Below are 22,956 nucleotides of genomic sequence, written 5' to 3' on the forward strand. Positions count from 1 at the left end.
ACAAACTTAAACACTTCAGGTCAAGGGATCCTCTTGGCTCAGCCTCCTGAATATTTGGGAACAGGCACCCTCCACCTCATTTGGCTAGCTTTGCAATTTTTAGTAGAGTTGGTGCCTCCCTCTTGCTCAGAGTGGTCCTGAGCTCTTGAGCTCAAGCAGCCTATTTGCCTTGGCCTCTCTGAGGGTTAAGATTAGAGGTATGATCCCCCACATCTGACAGCTACATTTATTTTCTTTGTTTTTTTTTTGTTTTTTGAGACATAGTCTTAAGCTGTCACCCTGGGTGGAGTGCCATGGAATCACATATCACAGCAACCTCCAACTGCTAAGCTTAAGAGATTCTCTTGCCTCAGCCTCCAAGTAGCTGGGACTACAGGCACCCACCACAACTCCCAGCAGTTTTTTGCTTGTAGTTGTCATTGTTGTTTGGTAGGCCTGGGCTAGATTCGATTTCACCAGGTCTGCTGTCTGCGTCTGGCGCCTTAGCCGCTTGAGCTGCAAGCACCGAGCCTACATTTCTTAATAATAGCATGTCATTCAGTTGTTTAGAGTATTCCTGATGATACATTAGTGTCTCTGTTGTTACAATATAATTCTTATAACTGTCTCTGGCTTAGGATATGCTTATTCATACACACACACACACACACACACACACACTGACAGAGACATGCAGGAGCAGAACCTCTGCAAGTTGACCACTCAAGGGACTGTAACAAACTTGTCAACATACACAGGTGATTTGCATAAGGAACGAGGCCTGCTATACCAATACACACATGTGGCACATGTCTTCTCTGTGAAAATCAGGTCAAGTTGAGGAGATGGTCCATGTATGGTGTTGGCTCACTATGGAGGTTCTAATGAGTGTGTGTATATACATATATACTATTTTTTGTGTGTATATATATGCATATATGTATACACACACAAATATTGTGTATACATACACACAAATACATATACACACTAAAAATAGTCTATACCTATATATACACACACACAAATCATATGTATATGTACACACACATATATATACAAATGCACACAAATAGTAGAGATATATATACACACACACAAAGTATCAAATTCTGCAGGTCTGTCTCCATGGTCATGAGTGAAAATTTCCCTCTAGGTCTCTGGATGGATAGCACCACTCCCACATCATGGCTGGGAGAAGTTGGAGAGTCCTACATTGTCACTTCAGAATTCTCAATGGGACAAAGGTGAGCAGGCCATTCTCCAGTCAGTAACCAAGACCAGGGATCCTCTCGTTTGCTAAGTGAATGAGGATTGGCCTTCTCTGAGTGACCCTTCTTAAGGGCATTAGGAGGATTTCACAACCTCCCCCCTGGATTCTATAGCTCTCATACCATCACTTATTTTGAGATGGCAACTCACGTATTGCCTACGCAGGTGTCAAACTGTTGGACTGAAGTGATCCTTTCACCTCAGCTTTAAGAAGGTGAGATGACAGGTGTGAGTCAGTGTGCTAGACTCTCACTGAAGCATTTTTCCCTATAGATGGCTCCCTTGGGAAGAATACATGAAGACAGGACTTGTATTCTAGTGTCTTGCTGGTTTTACTGTCTCTATGTTTCACATTCCATTCTATTCTGTGTTCAATTGTCTGTAATTTTAGATTTAAATATTCAGAACTATGTGTTAGAATTTCAACTTATTTAGTAAGTAATTCAGAGAATGAGTAGAAATTCCAGATTCATTAAAAGGCTCACTTGGCCTGGCACCTGTACCACAGTGCATCCAGTGCCAGCCACATGCACCAAGGTTGGTGGGTTGTAGCCCAGCCCAGACCAGCTAAACAACAGGAACAACTGCAACAGAAAAATAGCCAGGCATCCTGGCAGCACCTTAGTCACAGCTATGTGGGAAGGTGAGGCAAGAGAATCACTTCGTCCCAGGATTTTGAGGTTGCTGTGAGCTATAATGCCATGGCACTCTACCAAAGGCAACATAGAGCAATTCTGTGTGAAAGAAAGTAAGTAAAAAAAAATAATAAAATAAGGCTCGGCGCCTGTAGTTCAAGCAGCTAAGGCACCAGCCACATACACCAGACCTGGCCAATTCGAATTCATGCTGGGGCTGCCAAACAACAATGACAACTACAACCAAAAAAGGGGGTAAAAAAACATAGCTGGGCATGGTGGCAAGTGCCTGTAGTTTTACCTACTTGGGATGCTGAGGCAAGAGAATGTCTTAAGCCCAGGAGTTGGAGGTTCCTGTGAGTTGTGATGCCACGGCACTCTACCCACGATGAAAGCTTCAGGCTCTATCTCAAAAATAAATAAATAAATAAATAAATAAATAATTAAATAAATAATAATACTAATAAATAAAAAAAATTCTTGAAAATTCTTTTCAAAGAAAGTTTATTTTTCAAAATAAACTTAAAATTTCTAGTTTACTTGGGGCAAACAGAAATCAGCAGGATTGTCATCACTTTTCTCAACCCGTGTCTAAATTATATCTTAATTTTGCCCATATGCTTATTTTGAGTGTTACAATTTTGTGGGATTTTTTTGGCCGGGGCTGAGTTTGAACACGCAACCTCTGGCATATGGGACCAGCGCCCTACTCCTTGAGCCACAGGCACTGCCCACCAAATGCTTATTTTAAATAGTATGATTTATCATGTTTTACAAAGTTAAAATTTTTATTTTATTTATAAATGTTCTTTGATTGTTCCTAAAGGGGGAGTTAAACCTTTTCAGTTTTTGGAAAAATAAGAATATATTAATAATATAAAAATTATCTTTACTGTTTTCAAATGTTTATTAACATTTTCTGATAAGTATCTCATATTACTAAATCATACATTTTCCATGAAATTTTATTGAACGATGGTGCATAAAATATTCAATGTACCTACTCTCATCCAACAAAATGTTAACTAATATTAACAAAGGGTGGAGACAAGATGGCTGACTGAAACCAGCTTTCCACAGAGGCTCCCATACAGAAGGAGAGTTAAAGGACAGAAATTTAGCAAGTAACCTGGTGGATTACAGCTGTAAAAAGAGAGAAGTTTGAAGAACACACATCAACCCCGCTGAGGCAAACTGCGAACCCAAGGATACAAACAAAAGGTACAAAATCCATCACCAAGTGGACAGGAGTCCCCTCCCCCATGAGAACGGCTTGGAGTGCCCCACAAACAAATGAGCAGAATTCAAAGGTCCTCCCACTACACTCCATGAGAGAGACCCTTTAAAAACTGGACCTACCTCCCCTACTAGGGTGCCATGGAATTTTTCCTGCCAGGCATAAAACTGTATAAAACTGTATATATTCTCCACCTGCAATTCTGAGCTCCCAGCACTCCCCTCCACTCTCACACTGAGGTCTGGAGTCCTGTCCCCTAGGAGTCCAGATTCTTGGGTGATTTCCCAAGGGGTGTGGACAGGGCCTAGACTGCAGCTGGTCAGTGCTAATTCTGCAGCACCGGAGTGAAGAGAGGACGGTCGGCTGAGAGGAGCCACACAGGAGCGGCAGTGCCCTGAGGCACAGAGCAGCAGCCATTTTTTGGCAACAATAGGGCTCACTACCAGATATTCCGAAGCCACACCCCATCTCCCTGGGCAAAAAGAGGAGGCCAGGCATCTTCTCAGGTGGCAACTACCACGGAACAGATCTGGGATGGAAACACAGGCCCCATAAGTAAAGGGTTTGAATGAGGTGGTACCGGCCTGGGTGGAGCACAGGACTGGAAAATGCACAGCACAGAGCCAAGAAATTCCCCAGGGTGGGGCTTACCCAGAGGACTGCTTTACTGAGCCTAAAATGCACCTGACCCTCAGGGGATCATTGGGCTATAGACAAAGGAAGGCAGGAGGCTAGAACTGACAGCTAACCAAATACAAAACTGCAGGAGCAAAGACAGGAGCTGAGGCGCAGGCTCTGGAAACTCAAAACAGCTTCTCTTCTGCAGGGGAATTTAGCAGGGACAGAAACAAATTCCTGCAAAGTTGTTCTGTTCTGTTCTGTCAGTAACATCAATCAGGGGTGGGGCTGGAACTGAGTGAACACCCCCCAGCCTCCATCAAGCGCCTGAGTTTGTCATGCCTCATCTCCCCCTGCTGGATAGATTCAGAGCGCAGCGGCCTGGCTGAGCAGATGTAAATTTACTTGTGATTCAGCCAGGTGCAAACCCCTGGAGTATCTGTTAACTAGAGGCAACTGAGTCACAGCCCTGTGGGGTTATCAGTGACTGGGTGTGATAGAGGTGCAAGGTTGAGAAGGACACATCAACCTTCCTAAACAAATCTATTTCCTGGGTTGGTCCTCCTGACTTCACAGAACACTGGAGCAAGTCATATCTGAGTTATCCCCCAGACCCATGCAATCCAGTTGCCAGAGACCTTTTCAACTCTCCCACCTGTGACAGGTGCTGACTGAGACAATTGATTTGGACATTTTGAACTGAGCCAATTGCCCGAGGACTATTCAAGTGTTACCCTGGGTGTGTGGTTGTAGGAAGGTTTGATTTTTCTTTTCCAATTGTTGCCTGAGGGGGTGGGGTGACTTAATTGCTTGTATTTCTCCACAGCTGAGACTTCAACACAGAGTAACTTTTTCACTAGGGTCAGACAGAGACCAGCTGTAAACAAGACAGAAACACTTAGCCCCACCACACCAAATAGGTTCCCAGTTTCTCAGGCCGTAGCACTGTACAGGTCCTTGAAAAAGCTCCAGGGAAAAAAATCAAATGGTGTAAAATAATGAAAAGGCAGAATCAGTGGAAAAACTCTGGTAACATGAATAACCAGAATAGATCAACCCCCCCAAGGAAAGATATGGCAGATGTAACTGAAGATCCCATTCATAAACAGCTGGCAGAGATGTCAGAAATAGAATTCAGAATTTGGATTGCAACAAGATTAATAGAATGGAAAAAAATTTGGAATTAGAAATTTGAGGAGCAATTCAAAAGTCAGAATTAGAAATTCGAGGAGAAATTCAAAAGTTGTCTCAAGAATTCAATGAATTTAAAGACAAAACCACCAAAGATTTTGACGCACTGAAGCAAGACTTTGCAGCCCTCAAAGATCTGAAAAATACAGTAGAATCCCTCAGTAACAGAGTGGAGCAAGCAGAAGAAAGTATTTTGGACATTGAAGACAAAGCTTTTGAACACTTCCAAAGTCTCCAAGAGGAAGAGAAATGGAGAGCAAAAATGCATCATTCTCTCAGAGAGCTCTGGGATAATTTAAAGAAGGCTAATATCTGCCTCATTGGAATCCGTGAAATGTATACATGCAACATTTATTTATCTTTAAAATAATTGGTGCCTCTCAACTGTATTATGGCATCTTTCTAATGTTCTTGACATGATTTTGCAGATAAAATGTGTAATGTATATTTACTGGATTCTGATAAAAAGCAAGTGGCTAAAATTTTTATTGTTTAAATTTCTTTTAGTTCTATGTAATCATTCAACCGAATGCTGTTTGCAAAAGCAGGGCACAAATATTTTATTTCCAGAGATGGTCCTGAGCAGATATCAGAACTGTGGCCCTGAGAATTTAAACTTTACAAAAGACTGGGAAGGTGTGTATGAGTGTAAGAGGCAGAAAGTATGTTACAGAGGACTTGACGAACATGTAAAGCTACCCATGGCAAAGTCTTTCAGTGTAGTAAAAGTTTGAATATCTTCAGACAGTTGTCGAATCTAAAAAGACATAAGATGATGTATACCCTAGAAAAACTTTTTTTTTTTTGAGACAGAGCCTCAAGCTGTCACCAAGAGTAGGGTGCCGTGGCATCTTAGCTCACAGCAACCTCCAACTCCTGGGCTTAAGTGATTCTCTTGCCTCAGCCTCCCAAGTAGCTGGGACTACAGGCACCCACCACAATGCCCAGCTATTTTTTTGTTTGTTTTTTTGCAGCCATCATTGTTGTTTGGAGGGCCCCGTAAGGATTCAGGGCACCATAAGCTCGGGTGTATGTGGCTGGCACCTTAGCCACTTGAGACACAGGTGCCAAGCCAGAGAAAACTTTTAAATGTAAAAAGTATGGGAAAACCTCTAAGCTCTGCTCATCCATCACAGAACATAAGATAACAAATACTGGAGAAAAACAATACAAATGCAAAGAAGGTAGCCAAGTCTTCCAATCTTGCTCAAGACTCCATACTGGAGAGAAACTCAACAAGTATGAAAATGATGGCAAATGTCTTAGCCATACATCACAGTACTCTAACCATAAGATTTTGAATACTGGAGAAAAACACTACAAATATAAGGACTGTGACAAACTTACCAAGAACTACTCACACATTTATTGCCATAAAAGTATCCATTCCAGGGTGGCACCTGTGTCTCAGTGAGTAGGGCGCCGGCCCCATATACTAAGGGTGGCGGGTTCAAACCCAGCCCTGGCCAAACTGCAACAACAAAAAAATAGCCGGGCGTTGTGGCGGGCACCTGTAGTCCCAGTTGCTAGGGAGGCTGAGGCAAGAGAATTGTGTAAGCCCAAGAGGTGGAGGTTGCTGTGAGTCCTGTGACGTCATGGCACTCTTCCAAGGGCAATAAAGTGAGACTCTGTCTCTACAAAAAAAAAAAAAAAAAAAAAAAAAAGACTTCATTCCAGAGAGAAATGCCACAAATGTCAAGACTGTGGCAAAGCCTTTACCCAATCCTCAAACCTTTCTGCACATCAAAGAATTCACTCTGGAGAGAAACCCTACAAATGTCAAGAATGTGCAAAAGCCTTTAACCAGCACTCACACATTTCTGAACATGAAAGAATTCATTCTGGTGGCACCTGTGGCTCAAAGGAGTGGAGCACTGGCTCCATGTACCAGAGGTGGTGGGTTCAAACTCAGACCCGGCCAAAAACTGCAAAAAAAGATAAAAAGAAGAAAAAATTCACTCTGAGGAGAAACCCTACACATGTCAAGAAGGTGGCAAAATCTTTAACTGGCACGAATATCTTTCAGTACGTCTAAGAATTCACTCTGGAGAGAAACCCCGCAAATGTCAAGAATTTGGCAAAGCCTTTAATGTTAGTTCTGCTCTTACTAAACGTAAAAGAATTCACTCTAGAGAAGTGGTTCTCAACCTTTCTAAAGCCAAGACCCTTTAAAACAGTTCCTGTGGGTTGCAACCCACAGTTTGAGAACCTCTGTTCTAGAGAGAAACCCTATGAATGTGAAGAATGTGGCAAAGCCTTTAAGCAGCACTCACACCTTTCCGAACATTAAGGAATTCACTCTGAACAAACCCTACAAATGTCAAGAATGTGGCAATGCCTTTTACCAGTACTCAAGCCTTTCTGTACATCTAAGAATTCACTCTGTAGAGAAAACCTACCAATGTCAAGAATATGGCAAAAACTTTATCCAGTACTCAAGCCTTTCTGTACATAAAATAAATTGCTGTGGGGAACAACCCTACCAATGTCAAGAATGTGGCAAATCCTTTAACCATTACTAAAGCCTTTCTTTACATCATGGAATTCACTCAGGAGAGAAACCCTACAAATGTCAAGAATGTGGCAAGGGCAATGCCTGTGGCTCAATGGAGTAGGGCTCTGGCCCCAAATACTGGAGATGGTCTGTTCAAACCCAGTCCCAGCCAAAAACTGCAAAAGAATAATAAATAAATAAATAAATAAATAAATAAATAAATAAATAAATATTAAAAAAAGTATGTGGCAAAACATTTTTATTTATTTTTATATTTTGCTTTTTTTTTTCGGGGGGCTAGGTTTGAAGCCACCACCTCTGGCATATGGGGCCAGTGCCCTACTCTTTTGAGCCCCAGGCAGCACCAGTCGCAAAACTGTTAACCAGTACTCAAGCCTTTCTGTACGTAAAAGAAGTCACTCTGGAGAGAAACCCTACAAATATAAAGAATGTGGCAAAGCCTTTACTCAGCACTCACACTTTTCTGAACAGTAAAGAATTCACTATGGTGAGAAATCATACAAATGTCAAGAATGTGGCAAAGCCTTTAAATGGTACTCACGCCTTTCTGAACATCAAAGAATTTCCTCTGTACAAAAACCTCACACATTTAAGAAATGTATTAAAGGGTGGCACCTGTGGCTCACGGAGTAGGGCGCCAGTCCCATATGCCAGAGGTGGTGGGTTCAAACCCAGCCCTGGCTAAAAACCACAAAAAAATAAAAAAGAAATGTATTAAAGCCTTTTAACATAGGTCAACTAGCAGTATACATGAAATAATTTGTTGTGGAGAGAAACTGTAGAAAGGTCAAAAATGTGGCAAAGCCTTTAATTCGTTTGAGAACCGTTCTAGACATTTATGAATTTATTCTGGAGAGAAATCTTATAAATATGTGCAGTAGGCAAACCCTTAACTCATGTTCAATCCTCACTGTACATAGAAGAAATCACACTGGAGAGAAACCCTCCATATAGAGACTGTGGCAGTGCCTTTACCTGGTCAGGCTAAGCATAGAAGAACTCAAACTGGTCAGAAATCCTACAAATGTGAACAGTGTGCAATGACTTTAACCAGAGCTCAAACCTTACTATACATAAGAACATTCATATTGCAGAGAAATTTTTATTTTTTATTTTTTGCAGTTTTTGGCTGGGGCTGGGTTTGAACCCGCCACCTCTGGCATATGGGGCTGGTGCCCTAACCCTTTGAGCCACAGGCACTGCCACATCTTACAAATGTGAAAAATGTGGCAAAGGTTTTCAGTGGTCCTCAGTCTTATTAAACATAAGAGAAATCACAGCAGAGAAAAATGGTAACAATGTGAAGATGTGGCAAAGCCTCATTCCAATAGGCACTGTTTTCTGTACACAACAGAATTCATGTTGAAGAAAAACTCTACAAATGTGAAGAGATTGACAGCTGTTTAATCCTTAAACAATTGTATAAATAAAAAAATTATAACACAGAAATTCCCTACAAATGAGAAGTGTCAAATCCTATAACCAGTACTCATTTTAGTACATAACAGATTCCATAAAGAAATACTAACTATGTTAAGACTGTGACAATATTGAGCGGCACCTGTGGTTCTGTGAGTAGGTCACTAGCCCCATATTCTGAGGGTGGTGGGTTGAAACCCAGCCCTGGCAAAACTACAAACAGAAATTGCCGGGCTTTGTGGCAGGCACCTTTAGCCACAGCTACTTGGGAGGCTAAGGCAAGAGAATCACCTAAGCGCAAGAGTTGGAGGTTGCTGTGAGCTGTGATGCCACATTACTCTACCGAGGGTGATAAAGTGAGACTATGTCTCTTGAAAAAAAAAAAAAGAGCGTGACAGTATCTTTAAATATATCTCATGCTTTTCCAATCCTAATTCAAATGGAAGAAATACTCTACAAATGTCAGTCATGTCTCACAGCCTTAAAGTTGTGTTCATCTTGTTAGGTAGGGCTGAGGAGAGACAGAGGCAGATTATATTAGGAGATCCTTTGTCCATAATTTAAGAGGAACAAATTGAGCAGCAGGGACTTCCAAGAAACAAAAGCTGACTTTTCAAGAAGGCTTCCCAAAATTGAACTGATGTTTGTTCTACAAAAATGACTCTCAGAGGTACAGCGGCCACAATGTGGAGATATGGCCAAGGCCACAAAGAAGGGGTCTTTGTTGTGGGCATACAAGTAAGATGACAGTAGGCTCAAGTGACCTATTTTCATTAACATGGTACGATTTACACCAGTTCTATCATACTCTATAATTAGAATGACAAATAATGTCCATTGATTACACTGATAGAAATGGGAGGACTCTCCATTCTGGAAGGTTTCCCCATTTCCAAAAAACATCACAAATATTTTACCCCCACACCACTAATCTAGAATTGGAAAATCTGTGTAAGGGGAAACATCTGGCTAAACCCAGGGTCTTTTCCACTTGAAAATGTAGATGTGCTCCTTCTCTGGAGTGTACAGTCTTTTATAAACTGTGCCCATTTGCACACTTATATCTGCTTATTCTCCACATTTGTTTCACTGTCTTGGTTGTAATACCATTCTTTGGGACTTGGAACAAAAAAATGGAACACATACCTTACCTCTGGTCCCCTAATATCTGACATTTGGTATTACGGGAGGAAAATATACATCTTCAGCAAGATAAGCTAATGGAACAATAGACATTCTGAATTCACTCTGCTGCTGCATGTTACTTATTACTCCTACATCTCTCTGCCTGTCTTCACTTCCAGGTAATGTAGCTCCTTTCCGGCCCCTGCTTCATCTGCTTTTTTCTTACTCACCTTGACAATGCATTTCATCTGCCAGTTAGTGCTGATATTCAAAAGCTTAAACAGGGGTCTCAGGCCCCACATGCAGAATGATAAACCAGATTTTAAGGTACTGATAACCAGAATAGGGATGAGTAGACAGTGAGAGAAAGCCAGGCCACGAGCAGATCTTTTGGGTTTTATTATTTTTGTAGGTTTTTTTGAGACAGAGTCTCAAGCTGTCCCCTGTGTAGAATGCCATGGCATCATAGCTCACAGCAACCTGGAAATCTTGGGCTTAAGCAATTCTCTTGCCTCAGCTTCTCAAGTAGCTGGAAATACTGATACCACCCACAAGGCCTGGCTATTTTCTTTTTGTTGTTGTTGTAATTGTTCTTTTTGTTTGGCAGGCCAAGGCTGGATTTGAACCCTCCAGCTCTGGTGTATGCTTCTTGAACTAAAGCAACGAAGCCCCATTAGCATATCTTAAGAGCAGAAGGAAGCTTTTGAAATGGTTACCATCACTAGGGAAGAAGTTTGAAGACACTAGGCCTGAGCTCTTCCCAGTCTTAGTTCCTGAAGTAAGGGCTCAGGAAGGGGTCTGTGCTAGGACTATGCCCTCTCTATTAGAGAGGTGCGGTGGAAGTGACATTGCCCACTCCTGGAGACAGGGAATCACATTCACCCTCCCAGCAGTTCTCAATCTATAGGTCATGACCTTTTTGTAATAATGAGAATACATCGCAGCATTAGTAAGGTTGAGAACCACTGTACACTCTGTGAAATCCCTGAACCAGCACTGACCCTTTGAAACTCTTTCAATCTGATCTACAAACTGCAACTTCAGAACAAGCTCAGCTGGAAAGGCTGAGTGGTGGCAAGCTCTCTTTCTCTGTCATAGTAAACAAATTAATATGCATAACATTAGAGTATCTCCTCTGCTCTCCCTGGACATTCAGGACATCTGTTTCCTCTCCTATATCTCTCTTCAAAATAAAAGACAAAATAGAAAACCTTGTGATTTCTAAAGACCCTCTGCTCACTGGTTGATGGTGTCTTTGTTTAACCCTTTTGATGCTTTTCAACTGCCCTAATGCATTGTTTGGATGAAGTCTCCTCTTCAGGCTACAGACCTAAATTCCACAGGCCTCCTTCCTCACGTCTTTATGAAGAAAAGACTTAACTAGGATGCAATTTTATTTCAAGGTACAAAAAAAGAAGCAACAAGGATCCAAATGTAGAAATGAAATGTGAAGAAAGTCATGACAAAGAAAACCAATGGGTCATAAGGAACTTTAAAGGGTAAAGGAACAATTTTGTCTAGGACAAAAACTGATATAGCAATGTTTGTCCTAAAATAAGTCATGCTTTAATAAGAAAAATTAGGAATAAACACAGGGCTTCAGCATGTCAAAAATAGTCTATGTAAGGCATAATATTTTCAGAAGTGGATTTATCAACATTTTGTATGTCAACAAGTTGATCTAATGGAAAGGGAATCTTTAATTAAAACAACAAAGTGGGCTGGGGGCCGTGGCTCAGACCTGTAATTCTGCCACTCTGGGAGGCAAAGTTGGCTGGACTGCTTGAACTTATGAGTTCCAGACCAGGCTGAATAGAACCAAGACCCCATTTCTATCAAAAATAGAAACTCTGAGGCAAGAGGATCTCTTGAATCTAGGAGTCGGAGGTACTGTTAACTATGATACCACAGAACTCTACCCTGGGTGACAACTTGAGATTCTGTCTCAAAGAAATAAAAATGAAAAAATAAGACCACAAAGTGTCCTTTTTGTTATCAGACCTTGTTTAAAACCTCTTTGGATTGCTGTGTATATATTGAAACTGGCAAAAAAATTCATCAATTTCTCAGCATCAAATTTTCATTATAGAGTGAAAATAAATCTCCTTCTCTGTATGTGCTTCTGCCTGCCTGTAGCTGTATGTGATTAGTTATGCGTGTTGAGATCAAGATTAGTAAGCTGTTATCTCTACTCAAGGTTATCAGTTACTCCTTTGAAACCAAAGGAAGAACAAAAGGAGCCAACTTTATCCTTTAAAATACCACTCTCTTTTTCTCACCTACCTGACATTTTCACTCCTTCCTCTGTGTCTTTAATTCACTGATCACACCTCTTGGATTTTTGTTGCTAGGATAACATGTACCGGTAAGTTGTGCCACACTTGACCAACAACATATTTTTTTCTTTCACAAACGTGTACTCTGACTACACTGCACCCTCTGGTTGTAGGACAAACTGGGGACTCCATGCCCTTATTGCTGCCCTTTTTCAGTTGTGACATTCTCAATCAAATAAGGTGTTTGGACTAGATTTTTCACCTACTGCATCACTGTGGTCTTTTATAAACCTACAGCATTGCTCTTTTCTTGGCTTTATGAAAGCTCTAGTTAGCCATCCCTCAACTGGAGGCAAATGGTCTGTGATAAACCTCTTCACAGACTCGCTGAGAAAGATCCAGGAAGACACTCCAGACTCGTCTTGGGTTGAATCAAGTGCAGCCCTTTCACTGAGGTGACTGTTAAAAATCAGAGCAGACAGGGACATCATCTGAGCAAGAGAACTGGGTGAAGCAAAGGCTAAATAGAAGTTCCCAGTCAAAGGTAGTTATGAAACTCAGGTATTGAGGGTAAGAAGTGGTTAGATACTTGGTAACAGATGCCTCCTGCACCTGGAATCTGACATTGTGATTCTGGGTGGGAAAATGCAGGGCCTGGAGTACTCTGGCCACCTGAGATGGGCACAGCATTGTCCACAGGAATTACTTCATCCATGACAATGATGCCTTTCTGGACTGCAACAATTTGCCTCAATGTGTGTAATGGGTAGTCTACCCTCTTTTCTCTACCTGTGGAAATCTGTGGGTCAAGACTTTCTAACAATGCTAGGGCTGCATGTTTAGTGCTTCATACTGCACTCTCTCCTATGACTAAACAACCTGGCTCTGTGGCAGGAGTGACGGGACAGCTGGAACACAAATTCTTTCTTAAACCTCTTACATTCTGGATTGGAGAAAAACACATGCCTCACTGGTTCCTTCAGATGCTTGATTTCCTTGTCTTGCTGAGGAGAGTCTTGTCTAAATTATGTACTCAGATTACCTTCTGTCCAGGAAACAATAGCCTTCCAATGAAGGTACACCATGAACATGTCTGGTAGGAGCTACTCCAGCATCTGGAGGCTGAGTACAAATGGTCAGAAGAAATCAACATCCAGGCAAACTTCTCTGATTGGGAAGAGGATACCCCTAGGGAAGCCCTCAGGATCACCCCAGTTGAGTCCCACTTAAAGTCAGGAGCTGAACCACCACAAAATCTTCCACACCGTTTTAAACACAAAACAATAGTAGACATAGCTCTTTTGACTGACAACTTCATGAGATATGGGCATATAAGGCCTTGCCTTTATTTATATAATGCCCCTATTGTTTTGTTTTTTGAGACATAGTCTCACTATTTTGCCTTCAGTAGAGTGTCGTTGTGTCTCAGCTCCTGACAACATCAAACTTTTGGGCTCAATCAATTCTCTTGCCTCAGCCTCCCAAGTAGTTAAGAGTACAGGTGCCCACCACAATGCCCAGCTATTTTTTAGAGATGAGGTCTACCTCTAACTCAGGCTTATCTTGAAGTGTGAGCTCAATCTATACACCTTGGCCTCCCAAGTCCTGGGATGACAGGTGTGAGGCACCACACCCAGGCGAACAACCCTTTTTTTTCCACTGAAAAGCCTGGAATACATGCATACTTATTGTCCAACACCTAAGGGTTGTGAATGAAGTAGTATTGGCATTCATCTGATGGTACCTAACCCTTATATTACTTTAATTATTGTACCTTTAATGTACAATTACTCTGTGTTGTACTCTGTATTTCTGCCTGTATCCCCAGGGGTACATATTCCAATTAAAATCCATTTTCTACTTGACAATACAAAACTTGCACAAATAGAAGCTTGGGGAGGAGAGAAGTAATACTTGGCTTTCTGTGTCCTCTGGTTTTCCCTTGGCCGGCACTAGCTAGATCTAAGAAGTGAGCTGGGGGGGCGGTGCCCATGGCTCAAAGGGGTAGGGCGCTGGCAACATATGGTTGAGGTGGTGGGTTCAAAACCAGCCCTGGCCAAAAACTGCAAAAGAAAAAAAATAAATAAAAGAAGTGAGCTGGAGGCTTGGCGCCTCTTGCTCAGCTGCTAGGGCACCAGCCATATGTACCAGGTTCAAACCCAGCCAAGGCCTGCCAAACAACAATGACAACTATAGCAAAAAATAGCCAGGTGTTGTGGCGGGAGCCTGTAGTCCCAGCTACATGGGTGGCTGAGGCAAGAGAATCGCTTAAGCCGAAAAGTTTGAGGTTGCTGTGAGCTGTGACACCATAGCACTCTAATGAGGGCAAGGGTGACATAGTGAGACTGTCTCAAATAAATAAATAAATAAAACAAAAGAAGAAGTGAGATAGAGTAGTGGTGGGTTCTGACTAGTTTTCACCAAGAATGTTTCTTATCCTGAAAAGATAATCATCTCATGTTTTGTAGCAGTGTTTTTGTTTTCTTAATTTTTTCTTTTGGCTTTCATAAATTTGTGCTTATTTCAAATTTATTTGAAATAAGAAATGCTACAAGTACAGACGAAAGTCAGTCTGTTAAAGCTGGGCACAGTGGCTCATGCTTGTAATCCCAGTAATCTGGGAGGCCCAGGCCGGCGGATCAACTGAACTCAGGAGTTCGAGATCAGCATTAGCTGGAGTGAGTTCCTGCCTCTAAAAATACTGGGGGCATTGTGTAGGATGCCGTAATACCAGCTGAGCTACAAGCACCAAGCCACAATTTTGGAATTCTTTTATTTCTTTGAATATCCATCAAAGCTGTTGTATTACACTTCATATTTTGAATATCAATAAAATGTCTTTTTAAAAAATGTATTTTTTAAAAAAATATTTCATTTATATTCAGGTAAAAAACATTATTGGGGGCCCCATCAGGAGAGTAAGGAGGGTTTTCCAATACAGTTATCTGTTCCCTGGCTAAATACTCCTTCACACACCAGGTCATGTAAATGAGTGTATTGTCATGATGTTAGACCCATGTGTTGGTAGCTAACATTTTTAGTTGAGATTGTCCTAACTCCTTCCCTATTGACATCTCTAGCTGTGATGCCAGAGCACTCTGCCAAGGGTGATAAAGTGAGAATCTGTCTAAAAAAAAAAAAAAGTCAAGTTATACAGATCTTCAAGAAAATCTCCTTTTCCTCCAAAGTCACTTGATACATAGAAGAAATTATTTACAGTCAGTGTTTATTTTCCTGGATGCTTCCTATGAATTTATAAATACACACATTTTTGTAAGAGTAAATGATGTTATTCTGTAATGTTCTTTTATTTACGATTTCCCAAGGTGTAGTTACTTGTCATCTGTATCAGTTTGAGATCAGTACTGAGGCCTATTTCATAAATTCTTAGGCCTGCTCTCTATTGTAGCTCAACAATTTTTACTTTTAAACTTCATTTTAAACTCCATGTGCCAACACAACTGTAACATGTAAATTAAAATTTGTATTGCACATGTAGGTACTTGTATTTGAAGACATATTCTAATTTTAAACTGATTTCTCATTAAATTGTTCTCATTTACTGAAATGATAAAATGCTATCTTCAAAGTACAAGGAGAGCTATGGGTTTCAGAAGGTCAAGGTGGAAATGAAGAAGTGAAGAGAAATCAGACCTGTAACCTACACATGTAGTTATAGCTAATTTTATTGGATCAAATTCACAATTGCTTAAAATTTAAAATACTCAAAAAAAATAATGTTTATCTCATGCTTTGGAACATGGAAATTCTTTGGCAAAGTTCAAAAGAAGGCCTACTACTATTATTTGTCCTACAAAAATTAAATACCCTTATAAATATTGCACAATTTCCATATAAAATGCCAACAAATATAGGTAAATAAAATATACCAGTCTCAGTACCTGTAGCTCAGTGGCTAGGATGCCAGTCACATGCACCAGAGGTAATGGGTTCAAATCCAGCCCGGGCCTGCCAAACAACGATGACAACTATAACCAAAAAATAGCCAGGCATTGTGGTGGGCTCCTGTAGTCCCAGCTACTTGGGATGCTGAGGCAAGAGAATTGCTTAAGCCCAGGAGTTGAAGGTTGCTGTGAAGTGTGATGCCACAGCACTAGGCACTATACCAAGGGTGACATAGTGAGATTCTAGCAGATTTAAAACAAATTGAAGTTAATTTAGGAAAATTTTCTGATGATCCATATAGGTACAAATATTTTCTCCAAGGGTTAGAACAAAGCTTTGACCTGTCTTGGAAAGATTTAATGCTACTACTAAACAAACTTTAACTTTAGATGAGCATAATGAAGGCTTGGATGAGGCTAGAAAGTGGGGTGATTTGTGGTTTATGTCCAACACTGATAGTAGTATCTCCTGAGGAAAAAAACATATACCCCACATGAAGACATTTCCCTTTGAGGATCCTGAATAGGAACTGAGAAACAAGGTGACTGGTGGTGTAAACGTTTTCTATCATGTATCCTGTAAAGTTGTTATTGATCCAAAAAAAGTCTATGAATTATATGAAGTTGTTTACCATTTATCAGAAACAAAAAGAAAGTCCCTCAGCCTTTCTTGAATGGCTTTAAGGAGGCAGTGAGCAAACTCAGGCAATTTATAGCCTGACTCCTTAGAGGGCCAGATTTTTTTTTTTTTGTAGAGACAGAGTCTCACTTTACTGCCTTCGGTAGAGTGCCGTGGTGTCACACGGCTCACAGCAACCTCCAGCTCTTGGGCTTATGTGATTATCTTGCCTCAGCCTCCCGAGCAGCTGTGACTACAGGTGCCCACCACAACACCCGGCTATTTTTTTTTTGTTGCAGTTTGGCCGGGGCTGGGCTTGAACCCGGCACCCTCAGCATATGGGGCCGACGCCTTACTCACTGAGCCACAGGCACCGATCAAGGGCCAGATTATTTTAACAGAACTATACAGGAGGACTGGGCACCTGTTTGTCAGTGGTTACAGTGCCGGCCATGTGCACTGGGTCTGTTGGGTTGGCACCCAGCCTGGGCCTCCAAAAAAAAAAAAAAAAATAGGCAGGCACTGTGGCAGAGACCTATACTCCAAACTACTAGGATGGCTGAGGCAAGAGTCATTTGAGCCCAAGAGTTTGAGGTTGCTGTGAGCTGTGACTGCACATCACTGTACTGAGGGCAATGTTGTGAGACTCTGTCTCAAAAAATAATGATAATAAAAATAAAAAGAAATATACAGAGGGTGTTTTGAAAGCAGGTTCCAAGCTCTTCTCTGAGCCTTTAATCTGCAACTGATGCTACTGGCTGTTCTCTCCTGCCTTTCTAATCATGCCTGAAAGTCCTGCTTCCCTTCTGGGGAGGGACATACTAAGTAAAGCGGGAACAACAATTTATACAAATATAGGTCAAATACTTCTACTGTGCCTTCCCTTATTAGAGACAGAAATTAACCCAGAAGTATGGGCTACTGAGGAACAGATGGGAACAGCAAAGTAAGCTCAATTGCTCCAAATTACCTCAGGGATTTAGAGACAGCCCTCACTTGTTTGGACAAGACTTAACCGAACACTTGAGTCATTTGTCATCCCATAGTGACTCTTGTTCAGAACATAAATGACACTCTTTTTGGAGCACCAGATGCAGAGGAATGCTGCAAAGCTACCCAAGTTCTATTAAACTTTCTAGCGAATTGTGGGCACAAGGTTTCCAATTTTATGTGCCTGAAGTACACTGCTTGGGCCTCCAACCTTCACACAGTAAGAGAACCTTGAGCAAAGAAAGAATAGAACCAATTTTGGTTGAACCCAAACCTTGAAATCTCCAGGCTTCTTAGGAATTACAAGCTTTTGCAGTCTCTGCATTCTTGGATGTAGTGAAATAGCTAGAGCACTCTATTCTTCAATTAAAAATGCTCATAGAGTGTCTGTTCTCTCTAGAATGGGAACTGGAGGCAGATAAGACATTTCAACAACTGAAAAAATGCTATTTCTATAGGCCCCTGCTTTAAGTCTTCATACCAGATAACAATTTACTCTGTATGTTACAGATCACCCTAGGAGTCTTTTTTTTTTTTTGAAGACATTTTCAAGCTATTGCCCTGTGTAGGGGACTCTGGTATCACTGCTCACAGAAACCTCAAACTCTTGGTCTTAAGCACATTTATTTTCTCAGTCTCCCAAGTAGTTGGGACTACAGATGCCCGCCACAACGCTCAGCTATTTTTTGTTTGCAGTTGTCATTGTTGCTTAGCAGGCCCAGGCCGGATTCAAACCAGCCACCCTAGGTGTATGTGGCTAGTGCCCTGCCAACTGAGCTACGGGAGACTCCTATCCTAGCAGTCTTGACCCAACACTGGGGTCCAGTTTTACAACCTGTAGCTTATCTTAGTGAAGAAATTAACACCATGGCTAAAGTATAACCACACTATCTACCGGTGGTAGCAGCCCTTGCCCTCTTAACCCCAGAGGCAATTAAGCCAGCTTTGGAAAGAGATATAATTGTTTATACTTTTCATAAACTTTCTGGACTTTTAAATTCAAAAGGCAAACATTAGTCAGATGATGTGCTAATCAGATTCATGTTTTCCAGAGATGATATCATCAGGTCATAAAGACTGAAAAGGGGGCAGTGCCTGTGGCTTAAAGGGGTAGGGCACCAGCCAGCCTCATATGCTGGAGGTGGTGGGTTCAAACCCAGCCCTAGCCAAAAACGGCAAAAAAAAAAAAAATACTGAAAAGTGTTTCAACCCAAGATGTGGTTCTGTTGCAGACCCTTAGATCACCCTTCACCTGGAGAAACATTACTGATCCAGGGTTACCCCATTCAAGCCTGAACAATGGACCTCAGTTTCCTAGGCCTGGGCAACTTCATGAACAGCATACCCCTGATATTTTGCCCCAAGCTAGAGGGATCAACCTATATTTCCATAACTCAATGGGTGGGTCACAGGCCATGAACACAGAGGGTGGAAATTTTGAATCCACCTGAGCCAGGTAAAAAAACAACAACGACAACTCCAGCAACAAATAAAATAGCGAGGCATTGTGGCTGGTAAATGTAGTCCCACCTACTTGGGAAGCTAAGGCAAGAGAATCACATAAGGCTAAGAATTTGAGTTGCTGTGAGCTGTGATGCCATGACACTCTACCCAGGGTGATAGCTTGAAACTTTGTCTCAAAAACAAACAAACACACAAAACAAAATAAAACAAATATACATATATATATGTATATATATATAAACGTTTCCCTCTCATTCTGCTTTATGTCTCTGAGCTTTATTCTGGAACTGAGTGGAAAGACTCTTCTCATTCTCTGTCATCTGGTAGGGGGATGAGGGGTTGCTATTTTGTTGGAAACCCGTCAGGTGGTCAATCTTGAAAAAGTGAGAGCCCAAGATACATGAGATTCTCTGCAGAACACTTGTGTACCAAACATGTCAAGCTCTGAAGAGTGAGTCTTTTTGTCACTGTCTACTCCATCACCAATCTATTTCTCAGAATGAATTTTGGGAATCATGGGAACTGTTTCCTCTAAGCCCTCTGCAAGAATACCTCTAGCTTCTATGGTAAAAACTTTCTCTAAATCTGGAGGACTACTATCTGGGCTTTCTATAAAGAGACTTATTGGATTGAGTCACTTTTCAAATAAATATACCATAGGAAATTCTAACGTGACTGGCTGGAAGATGGATCCTTTGATCTAGAAAGAAAGAAAATTATTTAAAGAAAATTTTGGAGAGCTCTCATCCTAAGCAACTGCATCATTTGTATTTATGGGAAAATCAAATTGAAAGAAAAATATCAATGTTGTGACTTGCCTTCAAAACTCCATTAAATAAAACTAAAGAGCATTAAACTAAATTAGAACAAAAATTAAAATCTGTTGCACCTTAAGGTCCCCTTCAATTTATATTCCTCTCTATCCTCAATTACCTGTCCCTGATCCCTCAGAAGCACTTTGGATCACTGGGTTCCTGATCACTACCAACTTCAAAATCAAACCTTAACCCCTCAACAATGGTACTTAGGAGCTATTAAAATTATGTCAACTCCCAACTTTTTCAGAAAACCTTTTTCATAACCAGTTACCAGCCTTAATATCTGTATCTCTCCAAAATTTACAGAAGGCACTCAGGCTTGATTGAAAAATCTCAAAATATAAAGGTTGATTGCATAAAAGCTGAGAAGCAAGAAGTAAGCCTAGTACGGATCCGAAGCAAAGCTCGGCTTTCTGTCCAGTACAATGCCTCTTATTCCCCAGGATTGTGTAATTGAATTCCATCAGCCCCAGACCTTCCTATATAGTGCCCTTTAAGAATACATCCAGGGTTTCCACCCCCCCCCCAGAGAATTCATGTTCCCTGGACTTCAGCAGATCTTCTGAATTACAAAACCCCTTTCCCAATGCTTTCAGAAGATTCCACAAAATTTAGAGACAAATTAGAGAGGCTTGTAGCCATTCATAATCCCACTCACAGGGATCTTGACTGGCTGCTAAGGGGTGTTCTTCCCACACATGATTATACTGCAGTCATTAGACAAGCCAGAAAGCTTCTAGGAGAAATCCTATGCATAAAGAAAACAGATGGCCAGATCCTTTTCCTGAATCCCCTACAAATGTCCAAGAAATTACTCATCTAAATGCTGATCTTCAGAATCTATTGAAAGCTATATTTGAGGCCTAATATATATGGTCTAAAGTTGATTTATGTACTCAAAAGGAGGGAGAATATCCTAAAGCCTTCATTAAAAGATTTATCAAAGTTTTCCAGAGACATACATCATTTACTCTTGAAGCGTCAGAACATAGAAATCTTTTAATTTCTGCTCTGCCTGAAAATTTACTCCCAGAAAGTAAAAAAAAACAAAAAAAACAAATTCAAAACAGTAGAGTTGTAGAGTTGCTCTTTCTGGACCTGACCAAGCATGAGTCACCATCAAGTGAGTTGATACACATGGCCAAAAAAACCAAAAGTTTTGTCACAGGAGTCCAAAATCTAGGTCATTTTGCTAAGGCTACTGGTCAAGCTGTACATGTTTCTGGCCAGAAAGACCAACTCTACCCTCAACCAGGTGGTCCTGAAGATGTTGTTTATGAGTCACATCAATTGGCCACCACTTTCTCCTTCATGGATGATCTGGAAGATGAAACTTCCAGGCCAGGAGAATAAAACTGCTGTGTTTGTGGAGACCATAACTGATGTTGTGTGGGTTCAGGAAGTGCCCAACCTGAGGATGTGTGCCTTGTGCATGTGCAGCTGGACCTGCACCCTCATCCTCAAAGCTGGGGACAAGATCCCAACCTTCAAATAGCTGGCCCTGGACTCCCACAAGGGCTGTGGCACCATTCTGCTTTCTGGTCCTCATAAGGGCTGGGAGATGTACCAGCATTTTGGCAAGGACTCATGAACCCCACAAAGCCACACCAAATACTCTGTTTCCTGGAAGGCCTGGAAGTTCAAGTATGCCAGAGGCCAATGGGCCAGCAGAGGCTACAAAAATTAACCCTGGAAACTACTATCTTATTAAAAAGATTTTGGATGTAAAAACAAGCAAACAAACAAAAAACAACAACAGTGTACTTGACTGGACTGCTCAACCTCTAAGTGTTATATTAGAAGCAGCTACACAGTTTTTTGAAAATAACTTACAAGAGAACAAGAAAAAGAAAGATTTAAAATTCACAGTCCTTGCTTTACTAATTGGATCATTGTAAATGCAACAATATTCCTCTGAAAATAAATTAATGTTATCTTGTTTTATTGCTCAAGATGTGTGTAGATACTGCAGAAAATCTGGACATTGGAAAGTTAACTGTCCAGTCATTTAAAAAAAAAAAAGGAAAAGTCAAAGAAAAGCTTCCCCATGCCTCAGAAAGGTAAATTTTCTTCTTTTGGACAGTATTCAGTTGATGGACGGGGACAGCTGATCCTCAGTCCCAACCCCAGACCCCACAATTAAACTTAAAGTAGAGGATCAGGAATTGGAATTTTTGATTGAAACTGGTGCGCAACATTTTCTATCATTTGATCAGAAGAATTATTTCTACCACTCACCTCTGATTCTATTCATGCTAATGGAGTCTCTCAACAACCTATTTCATTACCTTTATCTCAGTGTTCTCCTTTATCTCTAGGTGCTCTTAACACTCACAATGCCTTTCTAATATCTGATTCTCAGCAGCAAACATTTTTGATAGAGACCTGTTATGTAAAGTGAATGCTACCTTATAATGTAATGAAAATAGTGGGTTTTTGTCTCTGCCCTCAGATGAAACTCAAAATTTCTTACTATCTTTAATGGAAACCCATTCTGATTTAATTCCCTTAATGAGACTATTCTAGAGGGTATCACACATAGCCTTTGGGCAAAACATGAAATGAAATCTGACTGCTACTATGTTCAGAGCCTTTTAAGCATCTGCTGAAAAAAAAAAAAAAAAAACCTTTTCCCTCAGTAGCTGACTACCCCCTCTCATGAGATGCAGAACAGGAAATTACACCTATAACTGACTCCCTTTGGCAGCACAGAGGACTCATTTTACCACCTCACCCTCTAACATCCCAATTCTACCAGTAAAAAAAGGAAGGAAAAATTGATTCATATGTGAATCAACTCTACCGATTTACACAAGATCTGAGAACCATAAACTCCTTTGTAATCCCTGTACACTCTGCTGTACCAAATCCAGCTATAATCCTTAATCTTTAT

General features: G+C 41.0%; 1 pseudogene; it reads left to right on the forward strand.

Moving 5' to 3' along the window:
• The first annotated feature begins 12,348 nt into the window (after positions 1 to 12,348).
• Positions 12,349 to 21,750, forward strand: LOC128572461 (ribosomal protein L18-like; annotated as a pseudogene).
• The last annotated feature ends 1,206 nt before the right edge of the window (positions 21,751 to 22,956 follow it).

This window comes from Nycticebus coucang, chromosome 20 (assembly GCF_027406575.1).
Source record: "Nycticebus coucang isolate mNycCou1 chromosome 20, mNycCou1.pri, whole genome shotgun sequence".
NCBI classification, from domain to species: Eukaryota; Metazoa; Chordata; class Mammalia; order Primates; family Lorisidae; genus Nycticebus; species Nycticebus coucang.